We start from the raw sequence: 22,947 nt of genomic DNA, 5'->3' as shown, positions 1-22,947 counted from the left end.
GCCTCACCGACTTTATTCTAGCCTGGGGCAGGTACGAACGGCGTGTTGGTGTCGTGAGGCGGGGCGACTCTACCAGGCATGAGTCCTGATTTTAATCCAGCAGTGTCAAGGTCTTGTCACAAGATCTTCCCATGTTCAAGTCTCCTCTGTCTTGGTAAGGAAATTGCAATAACTGTTCTCTCAGTAGCAAGAGAGATGGAAGTGTTTGGGGAAGTGCAATTCGAGTCACAGCTGGGAGGCTTCAGCAGCAGGTTGGGATACAGAGGCCCTGGCCTTGCAAAACGAAGTGAGTTCAGCCGCAGACGAAACAGACCCAATCGAATCTTTGATGGTTGGGTGACTTCTAAAAATGATCGCAGGTCTGTACAATTTAACAGGGCTCCTCATAACAGCTAAAAACATTTTCCAGAGCAGATCAGATAAAGCCCAGTTAGAAATTAGTCGTTGCTATAAATCCAGCGGCAGACATCAGTGACCTAAATTTCCCCAGAAGTTTTCCCACAGGAAGTGAGAGGAAAACTGTGTGGCTGCTGAGGCTCGATTTGTCGAGAGCTAAAAGGTCTGCACAGCATGGAAAAATTGCCCATCCTCAGCTTACCCTAATGAATTGGGGTCCATTTAATTCAGAAGCCAGTGAGATGCGTAAATCACATCTATAGAGTAAGTGGTCAGGTTTTAGTTGCAATTGCCAGCAATCCATAACAGTGTCTGGTTGCGTTGTTCTTCTCTCAGTGAATGCTTGGTGATTGCTGAAGCTGCTGCTTTTAATGTCTCACACTGTGAGGTCAGTATTTTTCCCATTTTCTGCCTCCCTTTAAAGAGATAGGGATGAGAAATGGTATAAAGAGTGGGTTTGTTATAGGCCCTGATCTGGGAGCCCCAGAGAGCTGGTCTTGAAGCAGAGACCTAGATGGCTGTTCTCTGTACTATAGGGTGTGAGGTCAGTCAGAGTGGCCCCAGGGAATGAGGGAGCTATTCCAGGGCATCCTGGTCTTTCTAAGAGGCCCACAGACTCCTGGGAAGAACTAGGAGCCAAACCCTTCTCATCTGTCCCTATGTCAGGCCTACAAAGCAGTGTTAACACTACACTCTGAACCCCAACTGATAAAAGTCAGCCATGGTCACCACAAGATGGTTCGCGATGGTCCCCAGGATCTTCCTCGTTGGTTTCCCACCTGCTTTAGAGCCAACCTTATCACTCTCATGTTCTGAACTTGGCCCTGCAGCTGACTTTGACCCCACCGTCAGCTCTTTGGGTTTGTGTAAATACTGCAACTGGGCTGACCAACTCACTCCCTGGTTCTCATACCCTGAAATGTAGTAGGAGTCTGGGGTGACCTTGTGGTGACATTGGAAAGCTCGCATCCTACATTAGGACATAGTACGTGAGACTAGTTCACACGAAAATGGACACACGGTGCACACTTGTACTTTACATTCTACATTCTCTCCCTGGATAGCTTCGATCACTCCAAGTCAGCTGTCTGCACAGTTCCTGCCTTGCTTTCTCGCCCATATGCACATGGAAGTGTAGATGCATATGTACTTAAATGGACATGATGTGCACGTGTCAATGATGGAGTCTTCAAGTGAAGAAATACCTAAAAACATCAAAGTATAGGCCTAGAAACCATATATGAGTCTAATACGATTGTGGGAGGAGTCAAAGGCTCTGGATGCCTTGTCTGAAGAACTCTGTGACAACCAGATGCAGAGATACAATTTTTGGAAGACTCGAGATACTTGTAACAGGAGGAATTAATTTGTTTTCATCATTTACTCACATGCAGAGTAAGTATTGGTGGCCTACTGTATCCTGTAGATTCAAGGGTAGCCCAGTGGAATAGATGGACTAGTAAATAGGATTTATGAGATGATACAGGGCAGTGAGTGTTCTGAAACAGAGAAGCACGTGGTGCTCTCAGAACAGGTAACTTGTCCATGGGCATAAACTACTAAATGGCAAGGCTAGATTTTGAACGCGTGTATATCTAACACCAAAACCCTAATCAACCACTAACCTATATTACACCACAAGCATTTCTATATAACTAGATGGCAGGGTACGAGATTGAAATGGTGAGAAATGATGACAGAAAGACAGACCAAGTGTTTCTAGGTAAGGGGTTTGGATTTAATCCTTTGCATAATGGGAGGCTCTCGGGAAGTGATCTACTTGGATACGCACTTTTGAACAAGTATTCCACTGTAGTATGGAAAGTAAACGTGAGTTGGGAGAGAGATGTGGTAGGTAGGAAGACCACTCAGAGGTGGTTTCACTAACGCAGCATTAAAGTAGCATAGCCCAAAGTAGAAGCGTAGCTGTGGAGATGACGAAGAAGGCGTGAGTGTGATGGTTATCAGATCAAATTGACAGATCTCGACATTGACTAAATAAGATAGGAGTTATTCGGAGAAAGGCGATAGCCAGGTGTCTAGCATAGGTAAGTAGATGGGTCGGTGGTAGTTTTCATCAGAGTAAGGAGCACAAGAAGAGGAACATTTTGGAGGGAAGGGGATGAGTTTTGTTTAGACATGTTGAGATCATGGTGCCTTTGGGACACACATGTGAGTTGCCTAGTAGGCAAATGGACATATAGAACTCAGGAAGGAGATCTGATGTGGGGATTTGAAATGCTGCACAGAGTAGTAACTGCGGCCACATGATTTGGAGTAATTGAAGCTATCCAGGGAGAGAATGTAGAATGTAAAGTCAACCTGGTGGCTCACATTTAAGGGATGAGGGTGGCCAAAGAAGTCAGAGGGCAGGACAGGCAGAAAGAGGGCGGTGGATGAGGATGAAAGAACTTTCCAAGAAGAGAGCGATGCAAGAGGTCGAATGCTGCTGACAGGCAATAACACTATTTCTAGCAGTGGCACAATTGAACATACCAACTGGAAGGTCACTGGTGGCCCTGACATAATGGAAAAGCTGGTTAAATAGAGGGGTGGGATGAGGAGTTGAGCGGAGAGGAAGTGGGGATGCGGAATGAAGCCTTTTCTCCCCAAGGGTGTGGTCATGATAAAAAAAAGAGAGAGAGAAGAAGAAGAAGAGAAATGAGACTTTGGCTAGAGAGGGCATAAGATTTATATGGATTGTTTTTTTAAAGAAGAGGACATCTAAATTCTGACATGAAAGATCTAGTTGAAAATAGAAAGAGGTGAAAGGCTATAGATGAATGAAAGGATAATTGAAGGCAGGGGGTCTCTAAGAGGTCATGAAATGATGGAATTCGAGGCACTGGTGATAAATCTTTTATGTACAAACAGAAAAATATATATATGGACTCCGTACTATGCTAAACATGGCCTTGTGCTAGGCAGGAAGAGTCTTGTACTGAAGCTAGAGAGTTGATAAAGAACACATACATAGATTCCTGGACAGTGTTGAGAACCCACCTGAGGTTGAAGACCACGGATTTGTAGTAGCATTCTCCTGCATAGTGTACGATTTTCTCCAGCAGACCGCGGCACCCGACGTGGGTGCTTGGTCTTGGGAAATCAGAATGCGCACTTAACCTAGGTCAGGGCCTTTGTACCTAAACATTTCCTTCTTGGTTATGAGGCCAGATTTCGGCCCTTATCTGAGATGAGATTATCAAGGAGCTATGGGAATCCCGGTGGGATGAGTCACGTACAAAAACACTGAGGTCACCCAGGATGATGGTGGGATTTGCTCACGGATACTGTGAGCCAAGGAATGAAGTCATTAGTGGATACGAGGAAGTGACCAGACCAGCTGATGACAGAGATGGGGCTCAGTAAAACAAGGGAACAAACAAGACTTTTTCCAGGAGTAGAGAGGCGTCGTGGTCTGGAAGCAACATTAAGGAGTGAAAAAGTTGCCAAACCCACTTCCTGATCCTGATACAGTCTGGTTTCAAAGCCCATATTCTTAAAACTATTCTGTACTGTTCACTGAATTTGAAGCTGAACTGACAGCTACCAGTTTGCCTGGAGGAGTTACCAATACTTTAAAAAAAAAAAAAAAAGCTATAGGAAGGAGTCTATTCAGTATGTAACGTTATTCAGATTTATTTACCTCTATTGAATTTTCCAAATCAGTGAGTTCATATTTTAAGGAATAAATCTTAGGCACAAAAAAAAAATGATAGGAATAAAAGGACAGACATGCATCACAAAGCTCATTTGGTCAACCACACTAATCTTACAAATCTATGGTTAAATTTTAGACTTCATTGGACACTTAAAATGTGAAAACATTCCAGTTGATGCTTTTGTGGCTGTTTAGTTGACACTTGGGCCCAGTTGCTGGCCTTTTGGTTGGATCTGAGGACAATTTTGAACTAGAAATACCCCATGTGTATGTATGAAGTCCTGTTATCTCTTAACACATAATCGGCATCTTAACCTGCTGTTTATGCTGGGGACTATCAGACCAGAGAAATTTAAATAGCTATAACTCACACAAGTAGGAAATTTAATCTAAAAAGAAACTCTTAAACCTCTATAGTTAAAGAGATTATAACTCTATTCCTCAGTTGTTTTTTTTTTTTTTAATCCGAAAAACAAAAGCAAAAAACAAACACTGGGGTAAATTTACAGTGGAAATTTGCCTCTCTGATGAGCTGTACAGTGTGCATGGGTGGAAAGATGGAATCCGGAAACAAATAAATAGTTGGTCCCTGAGAGCCCATAGGGATGCTCAGAATTCCTTAGCATCATTATTGGTGACCACTGAAGGTTTCCTTCTGTTCCATGACTTGACTTACAGTGATGAAGGTAGCACAGTTATATACCAGCTGTATTTCATTTATGCTTGGAAACAGGGCCCTTTTGTCTCTTCTAAATGTTCTTGACCTCCTCCCCCCACCTCAATTTCACAGACTTCGGTTGTTTGTGTGTTTGTGAAAAAGTAGTTGTTGAAATACAGATTCAGTCTTGCTGAGCCTGCCACTCACCAAGACTTCTGGGACTTTAAGACAGGGGATCTTGTCTGTGATATGTGGCAAGGTAAAGAAGTCATTCAGTGGATTCCCCACGTGTTCATCTGCGACTTCATTCACAGAAATGAATTGATTCCTGAGCTACCAAGAAGCGCTGTCTTCCCAGCGATCCGGGAACGTGAAAGAATGTAGCGCCGCCTAGTGGAAGCAATTTCTTAGCATGTGTTCCACCCCTACACATTTAAAGATTTCTTTTGGAAAGAGGCAAGATATTAACAAATACACCAGTGAATGTATTTATTAAATGCGAGGAGTAGTAAAATGGAAAGAAATAAATAAGCCTTTCAAAAATGTTAATTCACTACACAGTCTTTTAATGGTGAAAGTAATGGCTGAACCACAGCCTCCTATAACTACAAGAGCTCGGGGGATTAATAATATGTAAACGAAAATTGTAGTTATTTTTGAGCGAAGGGAGAAGGGTTAACATTGGGATGAGGCACATGAAGAGTCTTCTGGAAGTGGTTGGCAAGTTCTGTTTATTTTCAACTGGGAACTCATTTAACTAAACATTGATTTTATGGTGTTTTCTGTATCTGTATTTAATTAAAAGGTCAAAAAATATGGAAACTTTTGACCAACTACACCACCTTCTAAATTTATAGTCATTTTCTAAGAAACCTAAAAAATGCTAAGGTGTGTGTGGTTTCGATACTTTATTTCATCTTACTTTCAAAATAAGCTTAGGTACCAATGAACACCTGCCTTGACAGGCCTGAGAGCATCATTCAAACTTAATAAATTGTTTACCTCGATAGACTGACATTTCATGCTTTTTAATAAGCTGTGTACTTTTGTCCTTTTGTATATTTGAATATGAGCATTTACATTCTCTGTGGTACAAATTTTCCCCACCCAGCTCTTCAGAGAAGTCTAAATTCAGTAATGCATTTGGAATATCCGGTAACCATGGAAATGACCATTTAGGATACAAGTTCATGTTTATGACCAGTCAGAGAGAGGAACTAAGATTACTTAGGAGAGCATCTGTCCATTAGAAAAAATCTTTTGCAGAGTCCCAAATTCAGAAAAATTAGATTTTAGAAGTGAGAGGTGAACAGGTGCATTAATAATCCTGAAATATTTGACTGCTTCCTCCAGTGGTGAAAACGCCTACAGAGCATTTTACAGGAGAAATTATTTGAGAAGAGTGATATAAGTAAATGGTAAATCAACACTAGATTGTTATATTAAATCCAACATAGTTTAGTCTACAGCCATGTCACCCTGAATAAGCTCGATCCCATCTGATTGCAGAAGCTAAGCAGGGTCAGGCCTGGTTAGTACTTGGATGGGAGACAACCTAGGAAGACCAGGTGCTGTAGGCGTAAAAAATAAAAATAAAAAATAAGGGATTGAAAGCTGACAAGGTCCTTGCAATCTGTGAGGTCAACCAGAGGTCGCCTTATCTAAAAATAAATAAATAAATAAATAAAATTTAAAAATAAACCAATCGAACTTAGTTTAATTCTAAGTTATTTGGTTTTAACTAAATTTTTCCAAGATATAGTACATTTAAAAATTGACCTTAAAGGAAATCTCAAAAAAAAGCTTTCACATTTGTGTAATCCAGATGAGAAAGGAGAAAAAAAAAGCAATGAAATTGAAAAGAGCCAAATTGATTCCAGAAGCACTTGCCAAGTTTCCATAATGTCTCATTAAGGTGTTTGGGGGGGAGGGAGGCTGGGGAAGAGCAAGGTTTCTTTTCTAGGTTCTCGGGTTAAGAAATACGGTTTCGATTTGGTCACTCTGAGCTCATATCTCCACTCATGCCTTCTACCTCATCATCTGGCCTCCTCAGATGAACAGGATGCAACAATAACACACGTACCAGGGGCAGCCCCTTCTACACTCATTATGGGACTCGGCCAGCCTCCCCGTGGTTTGGATGGACACACACACACACACACACACACACACACACACACACATACACACACACACACCGGTTATATATTTGTGGGCATGTAATGCATTTATTAAGCTGGAGGAGGTATGCTTTCCCCACTCTCCCATAGTAGCGCATATATAGAGATCAGCCACGTTGGGTTGAAATATACTGTCCTTAGTTGTTTGGCATGTGAGACCACTAATCACCCCCAAAACAAGCTTTCAAAAAACATTAAAATTGAAGTGGGAGCATATGCCCAGAGAAATATTGTTTAGAAAGGTTATCGAAGTATATAAAGAAGGGGCAAGGAATTTCAGAGAGGGTGGAGAAAAAGAACTGTGGTCTTTTCTGTATTACTAGAATTTTTTAAACATCAAAATTGTGTTCATATATTACTTGAGTAATTGAAAACTTTAAGTTAGTCATATTTAAACTTCTTTGGAATCTACTTTTTAACAGTTATTTTATACTGCTGGGAGGTAAATATAGTGACATGCTTGAAATTTTGATGGTCACCTGAATTTTCAGTCTCATTGGACTTTCAAGACTTTTCAAAGGAGGACTGAGGGAGGAAAATCTCCTTGTGTGTGTCAGTCTGGGGTGCTGTAGAGGTGAGATGCTGTCACCTCAGTCCACTGTCTTGGTTGATTTTGATGGTTCAAGGCTCAGTCTCAACCCCTCTCCTGTCTACTTTTAGCTCAAGGCCTCTGGATAAAGGTGAAATCATTAGGAGCCAACTGATCTCAGAGTTTCCTGGGCCCTTAAAAGCAAATGCTGTCTTTCTCCAATGTTTCTTCTTCAAGATACCACCAGCCCCATACAGTCTATGGAGGGGACTCACCAAAGATCTTGGCTATACTAGCTGCAACTTTGTCATTTGAATTCTGGATTTTGAGCAGATTTTATGCCCAAGACATGGGAAACCTCAAGTTTCCTTCCGTTGTTGTCTTTGGGGGAATTTCTGGAATGACTAGAAAAGGTAGATCTGGCTTTTTGCACAACATGTACCAGTGGCTTTGTAGACCTGGTTTTCATTACTGAAGAATTCTATCTGGGGGGCAACCATGGAAGTTGCCTGGCAGTTCAATTAATGCAGCATGCTGGAATTCATTGACTTGTTTGCTGCCCAAGCTCTCAACTACTCCAGAAACTCTTAGCTATAACCATCCTGATTTCAGTCTAAGAAGTTGGTCTCTTCCACTATTCGCAATTTAAAATTATTTGTAAAAGGCTCCCCTGTCACTGCACCAGGTATGGATACCACTTCCAGTTCCTATCACTGCCATTGGAGATGGTCATCAGGTGAGCTGCTAGGAGAGGGAGCCACAACCCAAAGCCAGGGCCACCTGACGTCTCAGTCTGTAGAGTAGGTGCTGAATAATATTCCTTGAATGGCTGAATGAATGAACGTTCATACCATCTGGGAAAATGAAAGGGCCCCTCTCTCACCCCAGAGTCTTTGTAGCTGAGCTCCTGGGATCCATCCACCCACTTTACGAATCTCTGAGAGGTCGCTGTGTACCCATCCATTTGTGCAGTCATTCAACAAATATTAAGTACCTACTCCATACCAGGTACTGTGCTAGGTACCTGTAGGGATATGGTGGTGAAAATGGTCCCAGCCATCAAGGGCTTCACAATCTAACAGAAAAGACATTCTGAGATAGTGGTAGAGTATCGTATGGCCCCAATGAATTGGTCATGATGCTTCTCCTGTGTTCACTGATTAGGAACGGACTGGTGACGCCTGCCCAAGACCTCCAGCCCTGCCTTATCTTCTCCTCCTCCCTGGACATTACCTAAGCAGGAGCTCATTCTCTTAGGTACCTTTGAAAACTGATCTTCTCGTGTCAGAGGATAAAATGGTTTGAATTCCATTGTATATAATAGGCACTTTGGGACCAAAGGCACTTTATTTTTTTGAAAAAGAAAAAATAGTTTTTCATAAGTTAATGTTTTTCCTTCTAGACCCAGGCACTCCTCTCTTATTTATCCTCTCCCCGTGCAGCTAATCAGATTTGAAGCGTAAAATAATACCAGACTCATCACTGCATGTTGCATGAGAAATGTATTAGTTGGAAGCCTGGGGTTCTGAGGAATAGAACCAGATTGAGCTAGCTCAGGGGAGAAGGGGTGGACTGTTGAGAGGATGCAGGGGTGTCTTAGCGTCAGAAACAGAAATACGGCTGGGCCTGAGGAGAGCGTCGAAGCTGGGAAGCAGGACGTCGCCGGAAGCCTTTCTTTCTTTCATCTCTCTGCCCTTCTTCTTCATCTGTCCACTGCTTTCTCTTCCCTTCCCTTCTTTCCCCTTCCCTTCTTTCTCTCTCCACCCCACCCCACGCCAATATCTCTTTCTTTAGCTAGCTTCCTTGGCTTTTTCTGGTGAATGCAGTCAATCAAAGATGGCTTCCTCACAGTTTCTAAGTGTATGTGTCACAGGCCCGACCACATCGCAGAGACTTTCTTCAAATCAGGCATGGCAGAGGCAGGGTCAAATTGTCCCAAAAAAGGTTCCTGGAGATCACTCTTCTGGATGTGGGTTTGCTTCTAGAGAAGGGGGACACACCTTGAGCAGAACAGACATGCTCAAAGGTATCTAGTATACCTGACACACAGGCACACCTGTAGCCCATATGTCCACCTCCCCTACGTGGCGGCACATCTAAGTAGAAGTGGTGAGATGGGTCCTCCTCTGAACCCATGTGAGAGGATGTGGTTCTGAACTGAGCTGAAGAATTCACAGGGTTTGGTGGAGGTTCTGGGAACAGCCCTGGACCTGCACCAGAATATCTGTGTTTGAGTCATGGGTCCGCCATTAAATCGCTCTGTGATCTGAGGCAAGTCCTTACCCGGCTGAGCCTTCGTTTTCTGTTTAAATCGGGAGTCACAGGGGCAGCTGTGGTTTCTAAGGAAACCACAGTGTGGTGACAGTGGCTGAAATCCCGAAGATCTTTCTCACAGTCAGGATGCTCAGTCATGATACCGGATGCTTTACAGTGAATTGGCGCTCCCGGTCGTTGTAGGAAATCCAAGGGAAGCTCAGAATCAGTGTATGGAGTGGAGATACCAGCCCGTTTCCTCAGGGAGTTATTTATGTGTGTCCAGGGGGAGGTGTCTGGGAGTTTTGAGTACCGCATACAAATGGATGTTGTTTTGTGTCAGGGGCTTAGCAAGACAAAGAAGTATGTTGCTCTACTTTATATGTTCTTTCTCTGAGAACCCTTGAAGCATTTTTGAGTGCATGTGTCATAAGAGTTGCCAAGGCCACTAGCCTGAAGAAGGACAAAGTAGGAATGTCAAGGACATGTGCTTCTCTTAATGAAAACAATGCCAGCCGTTCCTTTGAACCCCTACCACTGTAGCTTTTGGAATTCTTTTTCCCTTCCTTCACTTACTTGTCCTGCCTGCTCCCCGTCAGACTGTCAGAGGTAGGAGGAGGAGGAGGGGAGAGAGCAGGTTTTGGAGATCTATCTACCTGTAACCCAGTGTCCTACTTGAGGGTCTGTTAACAGGATGTCTCTTTTAGTTCTCCAGTGTGTGTTGCTCATGCTGAAATCCAGTCTTCTCTTCCGCCATCACCATAACCTCTGATATTGTCACTCTCTTCAAAGTCTTGGCTGGAATTTGAGGAGCTGAGACAATGGGGCAGTTATGCTTTTACAGGGCATGCTAACCAAATACGCTCATGAGTCCCTAACAGCATATTTGGCCCTTTTCATCTTTGGGGCTCTAAAAGTCGCTGCAGATGGACCCATTTGTTAAGTCTCCTCAAATTGTTTTAATAGCTACATGATTTTCACTTTTTACCCACCTCTGCTTTGTTTTTATTGCTACTAAAGGAGGTGTTTAGTCATTCAATATCAGGCAGGTGTACATATTTAAGACATAATATAGGTTTGGAAATTTTACGTAGCTTTCACCTACAAAGACATTTAACAACTATATCTGCTAGGCAATTACTTAAAATATAAAATGTAAGGTCAGATCTCTTGGGCATGTTTTATGTTTTTCTTATTTTTTTGTGTGTTAATTATGGCTTTTTAAGTAAGGAAAAGAGGTTTTGATATTACTGTAATAGTTGCCAACCTTCAGGGAGACTGTGTCCAAGATGATATATGACTTAGTGTTTGAGCATAAAAATACCTTTGCAGGCCAGCCCACCGGCATCAGTTTGACATGTAATGTAGCCAAATTAGTGCACATTTCCAAAAACCTTAGAAGAAAACAAACCTTGCAAATCTGGCAATGAAATAAAACAGAACTCTAAAGTTGAATTTAAAATACAATTGTGTGTACGTGTGTGTGTGTGTGTGTGTGTGTGTGTGTGTGTGTTTTATCATGATGTTGGTGCTTGAGGAAAAGTGTGTTTAATCCAAGACTCTAAAGGGAGTAGATGAAGTCTATCACAAAGATTGTCAAAAGGATTCTTAGATCTCCAAAGAGTTTAGAAGATAATGACACTGACACTTTATTATGCATAATTACACCAGAAAACACATTTTTGGCATAGCCGTAATTACTTGTGTCCACATCATTTGGGTACGTTTTGCCTTGCAAAAGGATGATAGGGAAAGAAATTTCTCTGAACTATCTGGGTAAGAACTGTAAGAAAAGGGGGAATGAGGAGAGCGCGGCAGGAGGTATGAATGTTTATGAGAAAGACTGCCTGAAGGTGTGAATCAGGCTGGGAATGGGGAGTGAACGTATCTGGTGGGACATGATCTTGCTGTTGGGGAAGACTGCAGTTGAGATCATCTAGTTTTTCACGTCTTTCATAAATGAGCATAAGCGATACAACACAGCATGACTGTGTTCTAGGGCAGCGATTCTCAAAATACAGTCTTCTCAAAGTATGGTCCTCCCGATTGATTACGAGATGAGATAAAAGTACAAGTTCTTTGATTAATGACGAACAGTCCCATAAAGTATCAGTTTTTATATATGACTAAGGGTTGCTACAGGAACCTACTAGGCAAGTTATTAAGGGTCTTTCTGAACTCAGATTGGCATATTACCATAGACTCTACTCAGTCAAAGGACTCTCATTAGTCCTAGTAAAAAGTCTAGTTGCTATTCTGTAATAAAGCTCTCATAACGCAGTATGCATGCATGGGAACTGCCAAAAGAGAAAGGGGTAGGCAGGGCATAGAGTGATGGAAGTGGGCAATGATCACAGAAGCTTGAGGGTCCTTGGTCTAGAAAAGTCATTCTCAGTCCTGGCTGGGTGTCGGCATGGTCTATAGTTCTGTTTTGCTAATCAAGTGTCAGTCAATGATTTATTGACAGCCCATACAAACAGTCCATTCATGTGAGTTCACGATGATTCATGAGTAATAAATAGTACACTCCTTTGCCCAGCTGCTACCTCATTCCAAGTGTGCTCTATAATATAAAAGTGATAGCTATACAATAATTCTATCGAGATGCAGCTGTATTATTGGCCAGAGATTTTTTGACTTTTACCATTATTTCACAAAATGGGAATTCATTCCACAAAAAAGATGAATTTTTACACTTTGGGTTTTCTTAAGAGATACAGAGTATTGTGATATTGAGTTCATGGGTTCATGTTTTCTGATCCTGTGGAAAGAATAATATCAGTATGTAAATCTAATAATGGAAGGAGAGTAAAGAGTCTTCAGAAACAGATTTGAAATAAGCTTAATTTGTTGTAACTAGAAGATGGATCTTGAAAGAGTCTTGCCAGTAGGCAAGCGATGAGGTGTAGAGGTTTTTCTGTGAACGAACTCTTTTTTGAATACATCAGGTGAAGTAGAAGAAATATAATTTGTTTTATAATGCTTTAGTTATTGATTTCATAGGAAGTTAGTTTTCGCTTCAGCCCGTGTTCACAGCCACTAGCTAGCATACAGAGGCAGTATCACTTACTTATTTAAAGAATTTTTTGAGATAGTGAAAATACCCCATCATTAAGCTTGTTTATGTGTGTAGGCTCTATTCTCTCCCTGGGATGCCCACCTCACTTCTCTGTTGGTCTGGGGAGCACATACCCTGTTGTATCACCTCTTCGATGGCCACCCTCTCGCAGGAGCCTCAGAGAGAAAACCCGCTGTTGGAATTAGGAGCAGTTCTGTTGGAGGTGGGGTGCTCAGTAGGGGTTTCCAGTGTATCGTTTCTTTCCTACGGATAACTGTAACCCCTCCCACTGTGTTGTGGATGATAACTCATGCGCATGTGCACACAGGAATGCTGTGGCACATGCGCACACATGCACTCACACCCTCACGTACAGAGCATATGTTTTCTCCCACATGAGGGCTCCTTCCCCCCCCCCCCGCCCCATCTCCTGCCCATAGTGATGTGTCCCTTTCCGAACATGGCCTTGTATTAGCTCACAGACAGGTAAGAACTCTCCACCCACGGTCCACATAGCATGCCCCCTTCATTTTCAGGCCCACCATGGTCCCAGGCACAAGGGTGATAATGCTGCCTGACAGTCTGGGGTGATTTTTAACATGTAACATAGGCGACCGTTTGACATTTATGCTACCATTTGATATTTATCCATCGTATGGATATATATTAAATGAAGCTGAGTAACTTTTCAAAATCACAGTAAAAACATTCCTAGCGGAGTCAGTTCCCCAAGGGTAGTTGACGAGTGAATCTTATAGGAGTCATTTGCAGGCCTTTAGACAACAGGCTCCTTTCTGGGCTTACCTCAAAATTAGTGACAGAATAAAGTCTAAAATTATGCAAGCCCTCTGAGTTGTTTATCATTGATATGCCTAGCTTTCCTTGATAATCATTGGAAAATACCAAACTTTACAGTGCTTTTCTCTGACGAGCTGTCGAAGTCAGTATAGTACTCTTATCTTTTTGCTGAATTAGTGTTTTGTCTTAGTAGAGGAAGTGATCTAACACATTCTCATTTGGGGTGACTCGAGCTGTCAGTTAAATTTAAAACACCAATTATTTTCAAGCAGTAGAGCCTTACAAATTTTAAAGTCACGACCTAGAAGCCAACCAACCATCTAGGGTATAAATATTGGGGGGGGGGGGGGAGGGGGGAATACTGACAGATTCTTTCTATTTTATTCCAATTCTGTCTCTACTCACAGACATACAGACATGGGAAAGCCTCATAATTGACAAGGAGGAACAAATGTAAAGGATTTAGTGCATACAGAAGCAAGACCCTGATCCTCTCAAAGAGACGAGCACAGAGTGTGCTTATGAGGGGCAGTTTTGGCTGCATAGAAAGTGCCAGAAGTGCTTCAGGCTTGAGGTTTCAAGTCTCACTGCCTGAGCTTGAATCTTGATTCGGTCACTTACAAGAACGTGACTTAGAAGCTACTTAATGCTTCTAAGCCTCAGTTTCACTCTCTCTAAATTGGGGGTGGCGGTAACCAGCCACACTTCATAAGTAGTTAATGGGCCATCATGCCAGTACTGTAGTACAGTGCTGGGCTCACAGTAGGTGCCCAATTGAAGTCAGTTATTAGCTCTTTGGAACTTTCTTACTTCAGTCTCTAGGGCTGCAGTAACCCCTCTTCCCTGCCAAAAAATAATCCGAGGCCAGTTGCTACTTTCAAAAGAAATGTTATTTTACAGTTAAGGAAAATGTACCCAGAAATTTAATTGCTAATTTAATTTCCATGCCTCAGTGGAAAAACCCAGACATCTTAAAAGTCTTCCATAAAACACAGATTCCTGATCCAGAAAAGTCCTCAGCAGTAGTGACTAAGAGCTTTGCCAAGCTTAAAATGTCCTTTATCCCAACAAAACCACTCTCCAGTCACAGATCATCTGATACAATTTCGTTGTGATCCTCAAACGGTTAGAGCTTGCTTAAAATGCATATATCTGAGCCCCATCCCTAGAGAGGTGGACGGAACCTGGGAACCTGCATTTTGATGCAGGAGGTTAGCAGACAGCACTTTATCAGCCCTAAGCCCTTGGGTCCATTTCGTCCCTACAGCACCTATCTCTTTGGGGCGGGTGCTCTCTGGTCTTCCTCGTGCTAGAGCCATTGTCCAGCCAGCCCATCTATTAAAGACAAGCTGACTCACCTTTTAGAGTCAAGTATCTGGCCATGTACTGAGCAGCTACTGTGTGGGCGCCATGGTGGGCCTGGGGTTTACACAGATGAGTTCAGCATGGCTTTTGCTGCCATGGAGGTCACAGTCCAGACCCTGCGCAAAAGGGCTTCCATGTATAATGAAGGTGCTGACAAAGCATTGTGAGAGCAGAGCTGGCCCAGGCCACACCTGGTCCAGCATCTGGTCAGTGGGCTCACCCAGTTCGAAGACCCCGTTCAGTATCAAGAAGTGTTCCAAGCATGACTCATTCAGGGAGTTATTGGTATATATGTTGGGACAGTTTTTCATTGTGTAGTTTTTCATTGCGCCCTACATATCACAAGAAATTTAGCATCTCTGTCCTCCCAACACTAAACGTCAACTGTGCCTCGGTCATTGTGACAATCTAGAAAAATGAAAGCCACCGTGCATTTCTAAATGCCCCCTGGTGGGATGAGGGTTTCTGTCCAGTGCAGCCCTTTCTCCCTCAGTCTATAGCTCTGCTCCTTCCTTAAGTGGCCACCTCCCTCCAGGGCGTTCTTAGAAATATAGTTTGACAGTGCACAAAATTTATATATTTTAACATACAAATGAGTTAATATAAATCAACCAAAGGGAAAGTAGCATCATTTTGTAACAGGGAGAAACCAGTTGGGATTTAAGAAGCACCTTAATCACCCTTATTTTTCTTTTTCTATAAAAGAAAATAGTTTTTATTTCTCCCCAGCAATGTGCAGATGTAGGTCGTTGCAGAGTGGCCCTAGTACAGTAAATATGATGATTTATCATCAGCATCTATTGGGATGTAGTCGCACAGAGTCTGAGGCTGACCCTTTGTGGTGTGAGGTGCTGGGGAGTCTTAGAGTCCAGAGGAGCCAGCCCAAGGCCCCAACTTGTAGGAGTGTCACAGTTCTGCCTGGGGTCACCACATGGGGAAATCAAACGGAGGCGACAGCTTCTGCCAGTCACTGTTTTGAATGCTGGGAAGGACTTGTTAAATCGTCATGACAACCAAAGTTTTAGCCTTTCACGGTTGGGAAAACTGAGGCTCAGCAGCCAAGACTGGACAGCCAGGAAGGGTGGAGCTGGGTTCACATTCAGGTGGTCCAAACCCAGAGCCAGGTCTCTGGGCCTCTGTACCCTCCAGCTTTCTTGCTCATTTTTTTGCTGGATTCATCTCTTTTATTATTCATTTTAGGATTCAGTCTGATTCTTGCAGATCTCAAATTCTTCAAAGGTGAGCGTTACTTCTTATACAACTGCTTTCTACTTAATGATGGGAGGAGTCTCTCCTTAGTCTGTTCAACTGTCACAATGCCATGGTGCCCGTCTGCTTCCACTGCTCAGATGGTGGCCTCTTGGAAGCTAGCATTTAATTTCAACAGCCGATAGGTGAGAAGAGGACAGAAGACACATTGGCAGGGGTGGAGGGACAGAAGAAGAGGGAATGAAGAGATGGCCGGAACTGAAGAGATCGGAGTTTAAACTCCACTTTAAAATGTACCTGCAGGATGGTATCACACATGCACATACTCTCTGGTCTTCAGTTTCCCGTTCACGTGTACAATGGGATGGCATTATCCACGTACCTAATAGGACTGTTGTGACAATTCGGAGCAGTGGAACAATGGAATCAAAAGAGAAGCAAATGCCCACAGGGGGGTGTACAGGTCATTTCTTGGGAGTATCAGTAGGAAATTTTAGCATTTCTTTAATTCAGTAATTCTTTGGTAAGAAATTAAGCTTTACTAATATTTAATATATGGATCAACCCTGGCACCCACCTATACCGCATGCTCTGGTCATCTTCCGAAAGAGAAGAGGGACTTCTAGACCCGGAGGGGTTCGCAGCTGTGGCCTGACAGCACGTTGTGTTTTATTGTAGTTTATCTCTGCAGGTGATGTAAGCTATTACCTATTCTAAACTTAACAAATCCTACCACACTGAAGATGTGACTTGAAAAGGTTTTTACACAGAAATCACAAATTAAAAGCTTCTCCTCTGGGAAGGAGTTTTTATTTTACATCAGCTTGGGTAAGATGTGAAAACAGACAGGCTAATCGTATCAGATAAGAAGTTGGCCCCAAGAAGTTCACATTATCAAGAAGGCTTATTGAAAGATTCACATCTACTCTCATTAGCAGTCCTATTAATTTTAATTGATATTTACTTATTACATCTACAGATTCTCTGTTTTAAATGCCCACTTTGTGCATATTCTGTAACGCACACACTAGTCCAGTGTCACATGTATCTTATGTTTATCTATTGTTTGTATGTCTAGGGATGGCATGTACTCAGAATATTTTACAGACAAAGGTGTGAGAAAAAATCGAAGAGCACTATGTATAACGCACGTGCAGGGCCTGGCACCCAGGACACAAGAAGTGTTCGTTTCCGTCCTGTTTCTCCCTGGAGCGGAGTCTGTAGCGCGTACGCAGAACGTGAGGGTGAACGGATAGTGGTTGGTTTGATTTCTGGAACGAGATGCATCTGAAGCTAACTGGCCGTGCTCCCCTAGGCCTGGCCCCTTCCCAGCTGTTCACACTGAGCTGCAAACGTTGGTAGGAGCCAGGGCGAGGCCAGCTGGCTGCCTGAATGTGACCCTCTTCTGTCACCACTGCACAGTTGTCTCAGTCCTGTCATTCAACCACCAGACACAGCCAAGAAGCGGCCGAGATTCAAATCTGTAGTTTCTCACCCCAGTAACTACACCCAGTTCTTTGGTTGTTTGTACTACATTTTGTAGCTAACGCTTACTGCGTGCCAGTATGCCCCCAGCTAAGCGCTTTTCCAGAAGTACTGAATTTTCACAATAATCACATGCAGTAAGTTCTGCTACTAGCTTCGTCTTACACATTAGCAAACTGAGACTTAGGGATTTTACTAAAGGAAAAGTAAACTAAAGGGAGAAGGGAGAAATCCCTGCATCTCATTGGCCTGAGAGCTCTTTTCTCTATTTCCAAAGCCCATTTTAAAAGAACCAAGGGGATGCATCACCCTAAATCTTCAAATAGACTTGCCCTAGATGCCATGTGGTATGCTGGGTTGGGTTCTGGAACAGAGAAAGGTTATTAGTGGGGGGGGGAGGGTGAAATCCAGAGTCTGTCGTTTAGTTAACAGCACCATGTCGCTGTTAGCATCTTAGTTTTGACAAGTGCACCGTGGTTATGCAAGTTGTTGACTTTATGCCAAGCTGGGTGGGTAAGGTTGTGTCCTGACTTTCTGCGCTGTCGTTGCAACATCTTTATAAATCTAAAGTTATAAATAAAAGGTGTATTTAAAAATGGAAACACCAACCCCATGTGTGCGCATGTGTTCACCGACACATGTGCCCGCACGTGTGCCTGTGCGCGGTCATGCACGTGCGACGCCTTTGGAACCCAGCCTGAGCGTCACTGCACACCCGCCACTGCCCCTGCGTGCTGCCTGCTCCGGGCCGCAGGGCATTCTAGCCCCATCCGGAGAGAGGGAGGCCCACGCAACTCACAGGACACATGCCCTGGCTCGTCCCACTTCGCCTCGACGGCGGAAGTCCTGTATCGCATGTGGTAGTCTCGTCCCCCAGGGCCAAACGTCAGGGAGGGGTGTGTGTGCTGGTGGGAGGGCCTCAGGATGAAGTCAGTCTTGAAGATGGAGGGTAGGATTCAGAGTGACCAAGTTAGGCCTTAAATGCCCTTCTCGGGCAAGGCCATGTCCACCTGCTTCTTTGCAGCACCTCTGTTTTATCCTCTCATCATCCCCCCAAAAGGAAACAAAGGGGTCCCTCGGAGCATGGATCTAAAAGGCACGTCCAGGAGCTGCTGGCCACGGACCTTTGCTTTGTTTCTTAGCATATGTCGTCTCGGTGTCTGGAGACTGTGTGCCATTTAGCCAGTGGCTGTCTCCTGGGCAGCAGCATAAGGCTGGAGTGAAGACACTTTGCAATTTAGGAGAGAGCAGTTGCTTTTCCAGATGGCTCTGAGGTGGCCCTAAAAAGTGCTTGACTTGCTAAAAATTGCTCTCTTAACTAGATTCAGGGGTTCTCAGGGTTTATGGGTTAGGCCGTGTCAATTTCGTCCTGCTTCTCAGTGCAATTGCTAGGGGGGCCCCCGACGAGCAGAGGAAATGGGCGTTCAGTCTTTTCTGGGGGACTCTAACTGCACAGTCCCAGGGAGAGGAAGACAACCCACTCATCTAAATGCTTTCCATGACGACACAGGACCGAGCCGAAGGCTCGGTGGGCTCAGCATCTTTACTGGACACAGAGCTTACTGGGTACATGCACATGTTCACTCGCTCGCTCATTTATTGTCTCCCATGCACAGACACCATTCTAGGCATTCGGGATACAGTCAGGATGACCAGAAGAGCTCAGACTCAGGAAGTCCCATCTTAAAGAGAAGAGACTGATGCAAACCAATTAACGTATGAACTAGATAATTTCAGAGTCTGATAAGGGGATACATTGGTGTGATAGGGAGGGCTCTGTGTAGGGACAAGGTGATTACTTTAGGTTGGGTGGGTGAGGGTGATGAGTTTTGAGTTGAGATCTGAAGATCAAGGAGGTGGGAGAGAGTGGCAGTCGGTGTGGGACATCAGGTTCTCTTTTCCCAGCTGGTTTTTCTGAGGTCCGGCACAGAAACTGACAGGGATAGAGTAGCAATGGAGAGGTCTGGGGTGAGAGGGGCATGTCCCCAGGCTCAGGCTCAAAGAGAAGCTCCTGGCACCCAGCTTAGGGTCTGCCATCATAGGGACCTACCTCTAGAGGAAGGGAAGTAAGAGGCAGATTGGTGTCTTGGCTGCTATACAGATCTTTCTCAAAGGCCCCCGAGGGTGGGCAGCCACCTTAATAAGGGCTCAGCATCATATGAGACGTCTCTTGCCATCGTGGTTCTCTCTTACTTGTTTCCTCTATTGACCAGCCCTCATCAAGCTTTGTAATGCAGGATGCTGGTGTTAGAAGGCAGAGGGCACCAGGCCTGACTACCCTGATAGAAGCCTAGGTTTGGGGGAAAACACAGCTCAGGCTCAGAGCCAGACAGAGCTGGGTGCAAATACCAGCACCAGCCCTTCCTCCTCCTATGCCCCGGGCATTCCACTCATCTGAGCCTTAGTTTTTTTTCCTCTGCAAAGTGGGGACAACTCAACCTTCTTCTTGGTGTTATGAGCCTTAAAATAACATCTGACGGTTCTAGGTGCACATAACGCTCAGTGAGAATCCCTTTCCTCTAGAAATACCGATTCAGGACTTGGGAGACTTAATATTCCCTTCTTTGTCCTCCCCCTGACTTATCTGCATGTGCCCACCAAGCACCCACCCCTCCCCTCCCCCCAAAACACCCACAGCTTTGTGTCAGGCTGCAGCCTCCTGGAGCCCATGTCAGTAGTGCATCTCATGTCGGGGGGGTGGGGGGGGGTGGTCATTTTCCATAACGGGGTAGCCTGGTTGAGGGGAGAGGAGTCTGCATACCACAGCCTGTGGGCCAAACGGAGCAGAGCCACGCCCCTTCGGTCAGGTATTATCTGTAGCTGTTTTGTGCTACAAGGGCAGAGGTGTGAGTCTTTGCAACACAGATTCTGAAACCAAAAGTATTTACTGTGTGGCCCTTTGCAGAGCAAGTTTGCCAACCCCCGCACTAGAGGGTAGAGGTTATAGGTTATAGGTTTAGTGTAATATTGAGGCATTTAAACAAAAATTTACAGCACAGAACTCATTTACCTAAGAGCAAAGCCAGATTCAGTTTGACTTGTATTTGAGGTGTTTTCTGTGGTTTGGTAGTTAACCCCGCCTCACCTCATCCCTTCTGACTTGGTTAATCGCCCATGCCCTGGAGTGGAAAATACTAATCTAAATTAATCCTAAGAGTAGGGGCCTCCCGGGAGGGGAAGGAAAGTGAGACAGCAGCTGGTAAGGTGACAAATACCACAGTGAAAAAGCAGTGTTGCCTCTTGGAAGCCAAGTGCTCAGTACAAGTTCCACAGGTCCTCAAGTCAAAAATCCCATCCACCTGTGGCTGAAACCCGGACTTTGAAAACGAAAGCAAGCGAGGACTTCACTGCAAAACTAGAGAAGAGCCCGATGCCCAGTGCTGTCTTCTAATAAAATTTAACCCAATAGCTTGTTTCGGACTGATGAAGAAAGAGCTCAGAGCAGCTTAAGCAGTAGGAAGCACTTATCAGCCTGGACCACGAACAAGATTGCCACGTGCCAGGCAATGATTTTCCACCTCGGCTGATATTTAGACTACCATGGAGCATTTACAACCTCCAGTGCCCAGACCAATAAGAGGTGAGGCCTGGACTTGGTACTTTTTTAATGCTCCTCAGACAATCTTAATGGCCATCCAGGGGTGCACACTGTGGGAAAAATTAAGATCAAAGTGCGGAGGCTTCCGGCTGGCTCATGCATGTTAAGAACTGGATGAGACTGGAAGCCAGATGTTAGAAATAATTAGGTCAGGGCACCAATTACATGGTATTAACAGCCAGAAATCAAGACTCTGTCCTCAGACTGCAGCCATAACTCTGGAGGGTTCCTGAGGGAGAGAGACACACGGGGCGAAGGAAAGGGAAATACTACCGTATTCTTGGTGCAAATCCCCACCCGCCTGCCTGCCCTCCATGCCTGTCCCACGGCAGAGCTCTGGTCAAGGCCAATGTGGCCAGACTGGGAGTGGGGAGGGGAGAGAGGGGCGTGGTAAAGTACAGGGGAGAGGCAGGCGGTGCATCGTGGATGGGCTCGCTCTGATTTTATTCCATGGAAAAGGAAGTCATTGGATGGTTCGTAAGGTGCCATCCTATTTAACCAATCATTTGCCGTTTGGATTTTATTTTCTTGGTCTTGCACATACCTCCGTGTTGGATTTTCTTTACAAAAGTCTTTGAGCATATCAAAGAAAATTTTCCCTGGATAAATTCTTTATGATAAAGTGGATCAAAACTTCCAGAAAGATGGTTCTTCTGTATAATTCTGACAGAGATTAAAAGACAAGCTCTTTTTCCTCGCACCCTCCCCAACACGGAACAGGATATTTTTAAATATGCTGTGTGGGAGGAGGGGGAGAGTACATTTCATAGGTGGACATGACAACTCCATGCTTAATTTGCATTTCTTTGGTTATTAATAACATTGGACATTTTCCCTATATTTTATTCTTTTTTTCTGTATTAAAGTGTTCATACCTTTATTACAAATCATATTGATTTGTAAGAAAACTTTATTTTCTAAAGGTCTCAGCCTTTTGACATATTTGTTGCAAGTACCATTTCCCAGATTGGCACTTGCCTTTGAGTTGTTATGTTTAGTCGGTACCATAAAAATCAGAGTTTTAAGTTTTATGTAATGAAGTTTATCGGTTTTGTACTTTGTGGTTTCCTTCTGTGTTTTATGTTCTTAAAGTCCTTTCCTATCCTAAAATCAGATATTATCTGTATTTTCTCATGTTTTCATTTTTCACCTTACCTGAGTCCATCTAGAAATAATTTTGATAGGTGGAAAATTTTGTACTTTAAACACATAGGATGGCAACAACAGAAGGAATAAACCCTCTTTAATTATGGACAAATGGGCACAATTTGACAACGTGATCATTCTAACATTAACAGTGCAAGGAAGGGAGAAAACTCAGAGTCATAATAGCCTTCTGTTCATAAGATAGCAAATTATCATTTTTTTTAATCTGAAAAGAAAGAGTAATAGTCTATGATAAGAACAGATTACCCAAGTATGTTTTAAGAACAGTTTGTAGTTATTAACAAAGTAGATATTTTCTTTCATTTAAAATCTCTCTGGGTCACTGTGGATATGGCTAATAAGGGGGGAATTGTCAAAATTCTTATTAGTTGCTTGAATCTAATTTTCAACTCAGATTTCTATCATTTAAAGCACAGAGAAAATATTTTGGGGAGGACAATTTGGGCTTTTTAGAGTTTTAAATGCTCAGATCCTTGGATTTAGCAATTCTACTGCTAGAAATTTACCCTATGGATATACTCACAAAAGTACATACAAGATGTACACAGAGGAAGATTCACTGTAGATCTGTTTATAAAAGCAAATAAAAC

At 43.6% G+C, this 22,947-nt stretch overlaps 1 protein-coding gene and 1 pseudogene across 8 annotated transcripts in view; both read left to right on the top strand.

The window, feature by feature from the left end:
- PALM2AKAP2 (PALM2 and AKAP2 fusion) overlaps positions 1 to 22,947 on the top strand; it is a 399,047-nt gene that overhangs the window by 124,175 nt on the left and 251,925 nt on the right. The gene's annotated exons all lie outside the window — the stretch shown is intronic.
- On the top strand, positions 6,177 to 6,295 carry LOC118600667 (annotated as a pseudogene).

The sequence above is a fragment of the Rousettus aegyptiacus genome, unplaced genomic scaffold (assembly GCF_014176215.1).
Source record: "Rousettus aegyptiacus isolate mRouAeg1 unplaced genomic scaffold, mRouAeg1.p scaffold_m13_p_3, whole genome shotgun sequence".
NCBI classification, from domain to species: Eukaryota; Metazoa; Chordata; class Mammalia; order Chiroptera; family Pteropodidae; genus Rousettus; species Rousettus aegyptiacus.
The sequence above is the reverse complement of the archived record's forward strand: the minus strand, read 5'-3'. Positions and strand labels throughout refer to the sequence as shown.